Consider the following 13323-nt stretch of genomic DNA (forward strand, 5'->3'; position numbering starts at 1 on the left):
AACTTTGAGTGTAACGTGCTGTGTTGTTAAGGGGAAGTCCTTGGTAATACAGTAAAATGGGCTTCAGAACTGAAGATAGTTCACTTTGGTAATTAAACCTACCGGCTTGGGCGGGAAACACAGTCACTTTAAGGTGGACCTCGGTGAAACTTCCAGACTGACCAAGACCAAGGCAGGATTAGGATTTAGGATTTTGTCCTCAAAACAATCCAGGTTGTCAGAGTCCTTGTAGGGTCCCTGGGTAGCAGCCTCTGTGATTTGCTTCTTCCCAAATAGGTTGACAAAGGAGTGTATTTCAAATTGACCTCCAGGTAAGCCTCCTAGTATGTCAGGTTGATTATTTATATTTGGTTTGGTATTTTGTTTTGTTTTTAACTTGGAAACTGTATAAATTATTTTAGTGAAGAACCTATTCCTATTCTGGAACTGATCTGTAAGACAAATAGATAAATGTCATGAGGTGTCATAACACTTATTTTCCTGGGCAAGCTCTTTCTCGCAGTGCTGTAGCCACGGTGGCACCATTGTTTCCAGTCCTTACGAGACGAGGACAGGGAGTCTGTCTCACTGCAGAACTGCTCTTTCAGCTTTTATTTCTTAGAGTGAAGAGGCATTGTAGTTTTCACATGCTGTTTCGCTTTTCACTGTCTTCTTCAGAAGGGAGTATTACCTTGTGCGTGGGAACAGGAGGGAAGTGGAGAGTTGCCAGCCGAAAGGGGCTCCTTAATTGTCATCCTTCCTCAAGACTGTATCCATCCTAATCTTTCCATGACAAGCCTTTCGTCACATTGTCTTTATAATTGTGGGTCTTAGAGTAAACACGCAGATTCCATGACCACCGCATGCTGCGATGGCTTTATGTCAGGAACGGACTGGCTTGTCCTCAGGTGTGAGTGGGGTCCTGGTGTACCAGCCGCCTATGATGTGGGATCGCGGCAATAGTATTTCCTTTCTAAGTCTTCTGGGGTTGTTTCCTAGGAACTGAGTGGGGGGCTGTGGGCCTGGTACTAAAGGGGAGCTATTTTGCTTTTAGATTTAAATTCTCAGTAGCTTAATAGTTCCTAGGGCTGCCATAACAAAGTCCCACAAACTGGGTGGCCTAAGCAATAGAAATTTGTTGTCTCACAGTTCTGGAGGCTAGAAATCCAAAAGCAAGGTGTTGGAGGGGTTGATTCCTCTTGAGGGATATGAGGGGGACACAGCACATGTTCTGTGATGCTCTGCTAGCTTCTGGTGGCTCACTGGCATTCCTTGGCTTGTGGCAGCATCACTCTAGTGTTCACATAGCGTTTCCTTGTGTGCGTGTCTCTGTGTCCAAATTTCCCCTTTTGATAAGGACAGCAGTCATATTGGATTAGGGGCCATCTTAGTCCAGTGTGACCTCATCTTAACTAATTACATGTGCAATGACCCTGTATCCAAATAAGGTCACATTCTGAAGTACTGGGGGGTAGGAGTTCAGCATATGCATTTGGAGGAGGACACAATTCAGTCCATAACATCCATAACACTTAGCGTAGAATTTTCTTTTGAGTATCTGCCATGTACCAGTATATTTCTCCCTACTTGACCAATCACACACACACACACAAATATAATGAGAATTTTTTCCAAGTGGCAGTACAGGTGTGAAATGGAGTGCCACATCTGCTACGTGTCATGACTATTATTTTATACTTAATCGTAGAAAGTTACAAAATAACATCTGCTTAGGGTAACAGTGTAAGTTTAAAGTATGTAGAGAGGTTAGCAATCTTATCTCTTCCCTCATTCCCAATTCTACCCATGAAGGAAACCCATATGATCTGTCTGGTGGTTATATTTCTATAACTTTCTCCAGGCTTTAGCAAACATATTCAAATATATAAATGCATATTTAGGTTTTTCCTCATGTATTTCAATAATATAATCATACAATATGTATTTTATATGTATGTGTATGTGCATACACACACACACACACACAAACATACACAACTCTGCCACTTTTTTTCTACTTTACTATGTTTCATGGATATCTTTTCTGGTCAATACATGTGGCTCCAGTTCATTCCATTTAGCTCCTGCATAGGTTTTTGTGGTGGAGCTGGACTGTAATTTATTTAATCATTCCTCCATGAGAGAGTATTTGGGCTGTGTTCATGTTGTTTTTCCCCTGTAAATAATACTGTTATAGGTTTTTGTGCACATCCTTACCTATGTGTGCTTGTATTTCTTTAACCTGAACTGCCACAACTGGAATGGCTGAGTCAAAGAGTATGCATGTTTTAAACTTTAGCAGCTGTCAATGAGGGCCTTTGTTGAGAATTCTGCTTTCTGATCAAAAGTTCATATGATTTTGATGAAGGTGCAAAGAAGATAGTTCACTGGTGTCTTAGTCAGCTTGTGCTGCTATAACAAATTCCATACACTGAGTAGCTTGTATCGACAACAGAAATTTCTTTCTCATAGCTCTGGAGGCTCGAAGTCCAAGGTCAAGGTGCAGGCAGATTCGGCATCTGGGGGGGGGGGGGCGGGGAGGGCTGTTTTCTGCGTGATAGAAATGGCCCCTTCTTGCTGTGTCCTCACATAGTGTGAGGGGCGGATGAGCTCCTTTGGGCTTATTTGATAAGGGCACTGATCCCATTCATAAAGGCTTCATTCCCATCACGTAATCACCTCCCCAAAGGCTTCACCTCCTCATACCATCACCTTGGGGGTTAGGGTTTCAACATATGAATTTTGTCGGGGGTGGGGGGGAGAATATTCAGACCATAACAACTAAAGAAAGGATAATAGTGCTTTAAACAAATGATGTTGGAACAATTGGATATTCATACACAAAGCAACAGCAACAACATCAACAACAAACCCAAATACTTCAATCCGTACCTCACACCATATACAAAAATTAACTCAAAATGGATCAGTGACCTAAATATAAAACCCAAAAGTATAAAACTTCTAGACAAAAACAGCAGAAAATCTTTGTAACTTTGTGTGCATCTGTGTAAACATTACTGCAGTCGAGATAATGAACATATTTATCACATCCAAAAGTTTCTTTGGGTTGGGCAGAGATTTCTTAGAACAATAACAAGAGCACAAGCAATAAAGAAAAAAATTGGACTTCATCAAAATTAAAAACTTCTGCTCTTAAAAGATATTCATAAGAGAATGAAAAGATAAGACACAGGCTGGGAGAAAATGCTTGCAAATCATACATGTATTACTATTAAAGGACTTGGATGTAGGCTATATAAAGAAATTGCCAAAATTCAATAATAAGATAAACACCCAATTTTAAAAACAGGCAAATGATTTGAACAGAGAAGATATATGAATGGCAAATAAGCACATGAAAAGATGTTCAATATTATTAATCACTGGGGAAATGCAAACTAAAGCTGTAATGAGATATTACTGCACAACTATTAGAAGAGCTAAAATTAAAAAGACTGTGATAATGCTAAATGTTGGCAAGAGTGTGGAGGAACTGGGACCCGCCCCCCCACACAGCTGGTGGAAAGGTAAAATGATTGAATGCAGACTAGTAGTTGCCTGAGGTTGTGCTGGAGGAAAGGAGGAATAAGGGGTCTGATGAAAGTTTTGGGTGTGATGGATATGTTCAACATCTTGATTACAGTTGTGGTTTCATGGGTTTATACATGTGTCAAAAAGTATCAAACCGTGCAATTTATTATATGTCAACTCTACCTATATAAAGCTGTTAAATAATGTGCATGTGAAATACTCATTCTATGCCAGGCACAGTGCTAGATGTTGGGAGAACTACGTAGAACCCTCACTCCTGAGAATTCTCTGTGGCTTTCATTTTCTTTTATCTGGGAATTGAAATTCTAACTCAGAATGGAAATAATGAACTCTATAATTTTTCTTGGAGTTCTCTTCTCTCCTCTTAAAACATTTCTTCATTTAGTTCTTGAAATGACATTTTTCACCTATTGTGATCATAAAGATATGGATCTTTTTGAAACTAGTGGTTGAGCAAGAGAACAAATCCAGACCAATGGGAGGTAAGTTCAGGTTGGTACCCTGTTGGTCCTTCCTCACTCTGGATGGCCCTGTTTCTCGTTTGGGCTCCAGTTCATGCAGTTCTCACCTCTTTCTAACATGTTGCTTTTCCAGCTGACTTTCCCAGCTGGCTCAGTCCTCTGAGGCCTTTTTAGCCCTGTAGCCCAGTGCCCAGCTCCAGCCCCAGAGGCCGGCAGGCTCAGGGGATGCTGCTGTTGAAAGGGTGAATTTCTGGGACTGTGGCCCGGTGACTGGCTGCGCCACCTTCTTGTTATTCTTCCTTCCGTGACAGAAAGCGCAGAGGGAATACATCATGCAAAACCATTAGTGGGTCTTCATTCTAGTTTGTGGATCAAAGTAATGTGCCTAGCAGATGTGGGGTCTGGTTCCTTGTGACACAACTGTTTTTCTCAGGAATGTGGCAACTAGCAAATTCAGACAGGATGGAACAACTTTACCAGTGGCCACTGACCCTCAGTGAAAAGGTTTTGAGAAACATTCACAAAAATGACTTTAAATCTAGTATTAATGGTTTAAAAATGTTTTTCCCCTCAAGGAGGAAAATTTGAGGCATTCAGTTCAACTTCTTTTAAGGTCAAGGGCAAGGAATATAAGGCTTTGTTTGATAAATATGTAAAGAGGCTGTGGCATATTGTCCAACCTGGGGTCTGTTGTGGGGATGCAGATGCTGCTAATAGTTCAGTGGAACGACAGGTGTGACACCGAGAGTCCCGGGCAAACCAGGACGTGTGGCCACCCTAAGGCAGCAAGTGAAACGCTAGGCTTCTGTTCCTAACTAGATTCACTTTGAGGGTGAAGGAAAGAAATGGACTAGATTGAAGTGATGGACAGCGGGTGGACGTTGGGGGTCGAGGAGTAAAGGATGCCCACACAGAGAAAGAGGGAGGAACGCAAGGGCACAGGAGGCCACACAAGCAGTTGGCATCCTCCCTGCTACATACCTGTGCTCCACGAAAGTTAGCTGTCAAATATTAAATGCAGTTGTTGGCTATTAATGTATTATTACTTGGAGCAAAGTCATCACATGTTCACACCTGCTCAGGTGCTGAATACTTTGGTGGATTATCTGGTTCTATAGAAAAAACAACGTCCTTCAGATCAAGAGCCTGGAAACCTTGAGGGATAATGAAAGCAGATACAAAACCTCAAGGGTAGGCATTTTGGGGCAAATGGTGGGTGATGAGAATATTTCTTTAGGTTACAGGTCAAGCCACCTGTAAGCCATACAGACTGTTGAGTAGTGGAAAGACCTTTTGTTTTTTTGAGATGAGGTCTCGCTCTTGCTCAGGCTGGTCTCGAACTCCTGGCCTCAAGCAATCCTCCTGGCCTCCTGGACTGCTAGGATTATAGGCATGAACCACCACACCTGGCCAAGGGTTTTTAATCAGATACCCATGGATACAAATCTTGGTTGCTTCACTTACTGGGGATTACCTCAGGGCCTCTGATTTGTGCTTTGTATTGTATTTTCCCAGTTTAACATCGGGGTAGTAACATTTAGTTTTTGGTTATTGTGAGTGTTAATTGAGATATGGGCTACAAAGAGTTTAGCACGGTATCCGGCACATCTTTGGGAGTCAGTAATACTAATTTTTCCCCTTATTCCAGGTTCAAGGGCAAACTAGGAATAAAAGCATAGAACTTTAGAGCTGAACCGGGAATAGAGGTTTGGTGTGTTCCCAAAGTGTGTTCCATGAGTTCGGCTCATATGAGCCTGGCCACAAAGAGTTCAGTCCTTAAATAATTTTGGAAGGCCTTAGGTGAAACAAAGTGAGTCTGATTACTTAGTGCGGGACTTCTTGTAGCCTTTGAAATTCTAGCGCCCCGTGGGTTTCTGAGTGACGGGAGAAGACAGTCCTAGCTCCTTTGGGAAGGAGCATCTCACTGCCCAGGGTGCTTCAACACAGAACTTGAACTCCTTTAAGTTAACAAACTGTGGGCCTGAGGTTTGGCTCTAGCTTGCAGAAATATTTCCTTTGGCTCCTTCAGTGTATATAAAAACTTTACAAATTAGTTTCCAGGATTTAAAAATTAGAAGAATTTATGAGAAAATCTAGACTTCTCGGTTCTTTCAAAAAATGGGAGGGCCAGACCACAGAGGGCCTGGATTTTCATACAGTGGCCACTGAGCAGCTGCTGTTCCATTTGGATGGGATGTGGCCGCCTGCTTTTCCTGGGCCTTACTTGGCACGTCTCACTGATTCACTCAGCCTGCTGGGCCCTGCGGGTACTTGAGTCGGGGACACCAATCTAGCTCAGCTCCTTCATTTGGCCAATGAGAAAGCTGAATCCCAAGTTTACCTAGTATTGGAATCAGGACCAGGTCCTTGGTCTTCTGACTCTTAAAGGCCACGGTGATAAGTAATTTTGTAACTAAGTTTTTTGGTTTCTCACCATTCGTTGCTCCCCAAGCACAACTCCGGTAACTCACCTTCAGGTGCCTGGAGGCCGATTCCTCCCCCTGCCTTTGGGAGCTGCATGACGGAGGTTGTGCGATTGGATTGGGGAGACGTGGTCAGCCCTTCTTTTCTAGGCAAACCGATGCACAAGAGCTAGAAATGTTGCTGCTCTTCCTATTTTCTAATCTGGAGCATCTGGGAGGGATTCCAAGCAGAAGTGGGAGGCTTCTTCTACTTTTAACTACATGCAGATCACTGTTTCCTACGGATCCCACGCCGGGCAACTAAAACTTCTCATTGTTACGGTATTGGCTAATTTGGAGGATTTTTACTGCCAAACATTGGAACAGATTACTTTCCAAAATGGGGGACATTTAGAGGATGGAAAATAATTTTTAATATAATGGATTTCAACATATTCCTCGCAGATTATCAGCCTATGAGGAACCATTCAAATGCTGTTTCAGAAAACCCAAACTGAAAGATATCCGTACGGTGGTCACACCTTTATGTTTAGAGAATCTCCGTTTCCACCAAAGAACACTCGAAAGCACTTTGCAGGCATTTTCTGGTCATTCGGGGAGCAGATCTGCTGCCTTCACTTGCCTTCCCAGGGGTGTCACTGTTCTACTTAACGCTGCCCATTTCCTGAGGAGTTATGGGATTCTGATTATTTTAAGCACGAAAAGTACTTGGAATTAACTCACAGTGGCTTGAGCTATTGAACAATGAATTAGACTCTCCCACCCTCAACCCATCTACTTGGTTCATGAAAGCATGGATGCTGTGTGCATCATGGTGCCTGAGGAGGTTTCCATCATCCATTTGAGTTGGATGAGGTTGTCTGTTACAGGCTTTAAATAGTTTTCTATTGCTCCTCCCCTTGACCCCCTTCCAATAAAAGGTGAACTTTATTGATAACTATTCTAAAAATTATTGCACACTGTAATCAGGCTGAGATTTAGGTCAGTCTCATTCTCTCTCTCTCTCTCTCTCTCTCTCTCTCTCCCATCTAATCTAATCTGTTTTTCCTATATCACCTTTTAAAACCAGAAATTCATCTGAAATAGTTTCTGCGACACAAGCTTATTTCTGTATTAACAAAAAAGGAAAGGGATGATGCTGCCCACAGAATACAAAAGTCCTGGCTAATCTATAAACTCAGAAAATACAAATATACTTTAGACCCCTATATAGTTCCAAAAAGGATGGCTTTTGTTTAGTGCAGGAAAAACAATCACATGCTTTTGAATTATTTTTCACTCAAAGATAAAAATACCATTAAAACATTAAAACAAGACCAACACAAAACCCCTCAAACACCAGCTGTATAATGGAGGGATTTAGTTGTTCTTGAAAATGTAGACTAAGGTTATAACCAAGGTCATAACTGAGCCTAAAACTTTTAGCTCAGAGCTTCCTGGCAGCCTAAGTAAGAAGAGAAACATGATGAATTACTTAGCCCTCATTCCCTGATGGAAGAATGTACATCAGATCACCTAGAGCACCAGACTTTTTTCTAACTTGAAGACCCTGGAATTTATCGTGTGGTTCTTTATATGGGATATTGTAACTCAGACGATTTGGTAGTAGTATTAGTTGTAGTTTTTGCCAAAGTTGTCCCTAGAAGTTGAAAAAATAAAGAATTCAATAGGAATGCTAAGCATGTTCATGTAGAAAGTGGACATCTGTGCTTTTTCCTGCTCAGCTTCATTTCTTATCTACTGGTAACAGCACCTTGATTTTGCTTTGGGGAACTATTCTTCCCTGATTCCAGTGGGGAGGGGACGTGTCTGCTAACTGATGTGCTGTCCTTTAGCCATGGAGCCAATGTGTGCCCCAGACTAGACTAATTGAACACTTTCCCATCGGAGTCGGAATCCTGAGCAGGGTGAAAAAAAGGCTAGAAGTAGCCAGAGCTGATAATCTGTCAACCATTTTCTGAAGTTAGTCTACAGTCCCGCTGCATAGACCTGGGAGCTTCTCTACCCCTCTCCTCTCTAAGTTTGGTCCTTTTACCCTCCCTGTAACTTAGTGCCACTCCAATATTTATTTTTCTGCTTACGTGAGCCAGAGTTGGTGTCTATTGCTTGCAACCACAGGACTGATATGCAGGTAGAATTTTCCGTGAACCCATTGATGTTCAGTCTTCAAACTCTGTTTCACAGAAGGTGATGAGAATGTGGTGCAGAGCATATGTCTGGGGAAAAGGGAAGGAGCCGTGTTTGAAGACTCCCTAAGATACCAGAAACCTTGGATGCACACACATTCTTGCATATGGTTACACTTCCTTATAAAAAGTGTGCCTGCCTAACTGGAGAATGAAGAAAAGTTGCAAATTTTTTTTCTTTGGGATTTCTCTTATGTATGTATCCTTACTTCATTAAATGATTTTGAACAAACATAATCCTAATTTTACAAAGATAATCCTGGCCCATGGCTTCCATGTTCTGGCCCATCTTTGGAGAAAGAATTTTGTCCCTGTTGTTTATAAGGGTGTAGCCCTGCTATTGGCATCTGCTACAAATCTTAAGGTTTTTACAACTTGGATGTCACTCTCACCTTCTTGCCAAATCTCTGCACTGAAAAAGCAAAGCGTCATTTTAAGTAATGATGCTTTTACTGCATCCAAAACAAATAAAGTAATTTTGAAACACATTATAAAACAAATTCCTCTTATCTCCGAAGCTGGGGTGGAAATGGTGTCTGGGATGCAAACACTTGTTTTGGCCAAAACAGCCAAAACGACACTGTCCCAGCTGTCTGAGCATCCTTTCCTGAGAAACATTTGTATTTGTTGGTTAAAAATGTGAATGACTCTGTAAGTTCACTCTAGGACAATGTGAATTCCTTAGTCCAGAAAGTTAAATACCTCCAACTTTGGCAGTCCTGACCTTCTGGGTAGAGCATGTAGTTCCCCAGTCTTTAAGACCTGCTTTGCTACTTTGATTTAACACAAGGCGGAAATCTTCAAAACAAAAAGCCCTCTGGATCCAGGAAAGTTCATCTGGCGTTAGTTAGCTTGGCACCCCCACCCCCTTCCCCACCCACCTCCTTGTCTTTTCTCCAGGAGCCTGATGCTTTGTAGAAAATAAATGGCTTTGCAAAAGTGCAAATTTGGGTAAATGTTCTGCAACCAAAGAAAATTCAAATTAGTATTCCTCTTGCGGAAATCCTCTCGGGGAAGCTATATTTGGATATTCAGGTATAGAGTACAGCCAATATCTGTTTTAGGAATTTGACAGACTGAATGACACAGCTCGGTGGTTTTCTGGAAGTAAAGCAGTCTAGGGAATGAAGAATAGAGTTTAAAAAAACCTGCTAATTTATGTTTCCCTCTCTCTGCTGTGTTAATGGTAAATAGCACAGGCTCAATGCTAATCTCTTTACTCCTTGGCCCAGAGAATTGGCATTTTTCTTCACAGTGTAATTCAGTGCCCTTGCCCAACAGGGGCTGACCTGTGAGATACGTTTGCTCTGAACTGGAGAGGATGTGTGCTGGGAGGTACCTGGGAGCAGGACAAGCATCCAGTGAAAACTTGGAGGCCTTCTTTGGGAAATAAAAATTAATTTGCATTTACAGGGGTCCCACGTTTGCAGGCAAGGTGGAATTGCTCTTTGATTTGGGACCACATCTATGTTTTCTCCACTTCCCCCGCCCCTTTTTTTTACTTTCTTCCTTTCTTACTTCTGTCCTCCTCCTTTCTCAACAATTAATGAGAGTGAAGTTCTTTCCAGTCCTGAATTTCTTTGAACTCTCTTGCTAGCTGCTGAGTCTTTTAGACATTTTTTATAGCTTTCCCAAGGGGTGATCACCACCTCTCCTTTCTCCCATCTTCCTTTCTCAGCAGCTGTATGCTTTGGTGGGCTAGAAGTCACAAATGAATTGGACAAAGACAAATTTGGCTATTGTTTCAAAGCCATTTTTTTTTCATTTCTTTCGTTCTTTCCTTTTTGGCTTATGATAAAGAGAGCATTATCTTTGCATTAGATGGTCCTCAAAACTCATTTCTTGGGTTATAGATGAAGAGAACAAATGGATTCGTTTTGATACAAGGACTGGAAGAAATTGATATATTGTTGATTTCTTGTAAAATGTACTGAAAGTCTATCTTGGAACTTAGCAGATGCCTGCTTTCCTTAAGTTAAGGAACTGATGCTATTTATTTCAATCTTGGCCCCTAAATAGAAAATTTAACTTGGATTTGAAGCTGTTTATGCTTACTGGTAAATAAGAAAGTATGTGATAGAGCAAATTATTTTTCATCTTTTGCATGTCTTTGTGCGTATCAGACTCAGGGGAATTTTTATATACTGTAACAGTTTCATGAGTGTTAAGTTTTTGTTTTTAAATCACACTACAAATATGACCTGAAGCCTGCTTTAGAAATTTAAAACTAGCTTAACTTTAAGCAAGGCAAAAGGTGAAGTTGTGGCTATGTTAGAGCTCACACTCTTGGGGGTTCAGGGTAGAATACTGACAGTGAAATAGACTCAACCAAAATTCTCTTATTATTGATTAGCAAATGCTTGACCAATTGATCTTGGAACTCAAGATGGTCATGGAACTGTTTTAAGGCCTCTGTTAAACCTTCTGTGCATTGCACATTTTCTGTAGACTGAAAAAATATACAGTGCCTTGCAAATATGTCAACTACTTTTGAAATCCTGTGTGCTTTAATAAAAGAAATATTTATTTGAGATCATTATTGATTCATAGTGGCTTTTGGACTTTATCCACATTTTCAATTAGTGAGCACCAAAGTACTAAGTGTGTGTCAGCAACATTTTGGATTTCAAAAGGATTGTGATGCTTGGAAGAGTTGGGCACGATCAAATTAATACTGACTCTGGTTGAGATGTGTCATGATGCTTCCTCGTGTATCCATTTCTTGTAAGCTTTACTTTCAACTAATGTTTCCTGACCTTTTGTTTTTGGGTCGGGAGATGAACTAAGTTCTAAGGTGGGTATAAAGAAGTGGTCTCTGTGCTCAAGAAGTTTTCAATGAGTTAAATGCAAAGTACATTGCTGTTATTGTAGAGAAAACTTCCTTCCTAAGTCCCTGGGAAAGGCCAAGATGAGGGCCTTCGTAATCATTCCCTTTGTATGAGGAAGACAAAAGCTTTCCCTCAAGTCCTACCCAGGAGGATACTAACATCTCAGGGATGAGAAGTGTGGCATGTGTCCATATATTTGGTTGAGAGAGCAAATGTTTTAACTGGGTACATTTTTCTCCCAGCCAATTTAGAGTTCTATTAATGAGGACAATGGGGAAGATGGCAGGCAACACTCCATCCAACCATCTCTACCCTGGGTCCTGAATTTAAAATAATGGCAGATGTGGAAGATATAGTACTATAGATTCTGTGAGTGTCTTTATTTGCCTAAGAACCTTTGTGTTTTTCCTATAGTTTGGTGCAATAACATTTAAATCAACACAGTCCTCTGATTTTAACGGTCAGTTGATACTGGATCTGATATGGTATCAGATGGTTTTCTAGCCCATCTTTAAATAAAAGCATTCTGTCCAATGGTATGTATTGAAAATTGCCAAGAGTGTTAAGAAAGAAAGAAAGGCTTTTTTGTGATTAAAAAAAAATCACATCTGAGTGCTCAGAAGTTTAGAATTTATATGTTTGTTTGGACAGATGCTGTTTGGCTAATTTTTTTCTTTTATTTGGGAAACTGTCGTTCAGTTTATACCTCTTTTCCTTTTTTCCTTTTCTTTTTTTTTTTTCTTCAGTCTTTTGCACACTGGATGTGAGCAGATGGTATGCATGAAGGCCAAATAAACTGAAATGTTAGTGATTAGGTGGGACCCTTCCCCTCCCTGCTTCCTGTGGTTAGCATTTGTGAAGAAATGCCTTCATCAGATGCTGAGGAGTTGGCTTGATGCTTTGGTTCCAGCTCATAAGCCATATTCTTCGTCTCTCTCTCTATCTTTCCATACACTCCAGACCATGCTCCACACTTGTGTGTTTTGGTGCCTGATGCTTCTGCTAATGTTTCCTTACTTTGAAATATCCTTTTCCATCACCTGCCTGCCCTGCCTGGGGGATCACATTCCTCTCATAGCAGATGAAGTTGCCCCTCTTCTGCCAAAGTCTTTCCTGATCTCCATTCGCAGTACGTCATCCTTTCTGGTGTCCACAGTTTGTTCTTCTGTCTCAGTTATACCACTTAGCCCTTTCTGGTTTTTGTTTTTACTAGAATTAAATGTGGACTTTCATCTCCCAAAAGCATAGAGGATGAGGGCTGGGCCTTTGCTCATCATTGCGTGTCCCGTTGCACCTGGCGTAATACTTGGACTATACGGCAAGTTCGACTAGTATCTTTATATAGTGCTTCAGTAAACTAGTGATATTTTATAACTTAGTTTTGGCCATTTCTCTTAATTTCTGTAGAAGGAACAGGGAGAGGTAGAATGGTTTAATGAGGATGCTAAGAGTAGACTTTGACTTTTGTATTGAGAGAGAGAGACAAACAAACAGACTTTTCCATGTATTTATCTTTATTTTTATTTTATGTTCAAGACAGGGTCTCTCACTGTTGCCTGAGCTAGGGTGCAGTGTTGTCATCATAGTTCACAGCAACCTCAAACTCCTGGGCTCAAGCGATCCTCCTGCCTCGGCCTCCCAAAGTGCTGGGATTGTAGGCATGCGCCACCACGCCCCACCCTGTATTTGTCTTTAGAGCCAGCTCTTAATGGGAAAAACACACAATTCTATGTGTCTATGTTAAACTCTGAAATGTGTCCTGGATTTCCTTGACATTTAAGTCAAAATATTGCACATTGCATCTAGCTTGTACCCAGGTTATTGCCTGCTTACTAACAGGGACGTTATCTTTGTTATATTTAGTTTCAGGAATGCAAGAGATGTCAACAGT

At 41.1% G+C, this 13323-nt stretch overlaps 1 protein-coding gene across 3 annotated transcripts in view; it reads left to right on the forward strand.

Annotated features, from left to right (window-relative positions):
* The window catches only part of PID1 (phosphotyrosine interaction domain containing 1), a 223991-nt gene that overhangs the window by 17239 nt on the left and 193429 nt on the right, over nt 1–13323 (forward strand). Inside the window, exon 1 of one of the 3 annotated variants that reach the window (XM_045558957.1) lies at nt 11746–11801. The exons of the other annotated variants lie outside the window; for them this stretch is intronic. The gene's annotated coding sequence lies outside the window, so the exon portion shown is untranslated. Of the gene's footprint in view, nt 1–11745; nt 11802–13323 lie in introns of those variants that run through there. 3 annotated transcript variants of the gene reach the window in all.

Source organism: Lemur catta, chromosome 8 (assembly GCF_020740605.2).
Source record: "Lemur catta isolate mLemCat1 chromosome 8, mLemCat1.pri, whole genome shotgun sequence".
NCBI lineage: Eukaryota > Metazoa > Chordata > Mammalia > Primates > Lemuridae > Lemur > Lemur catta.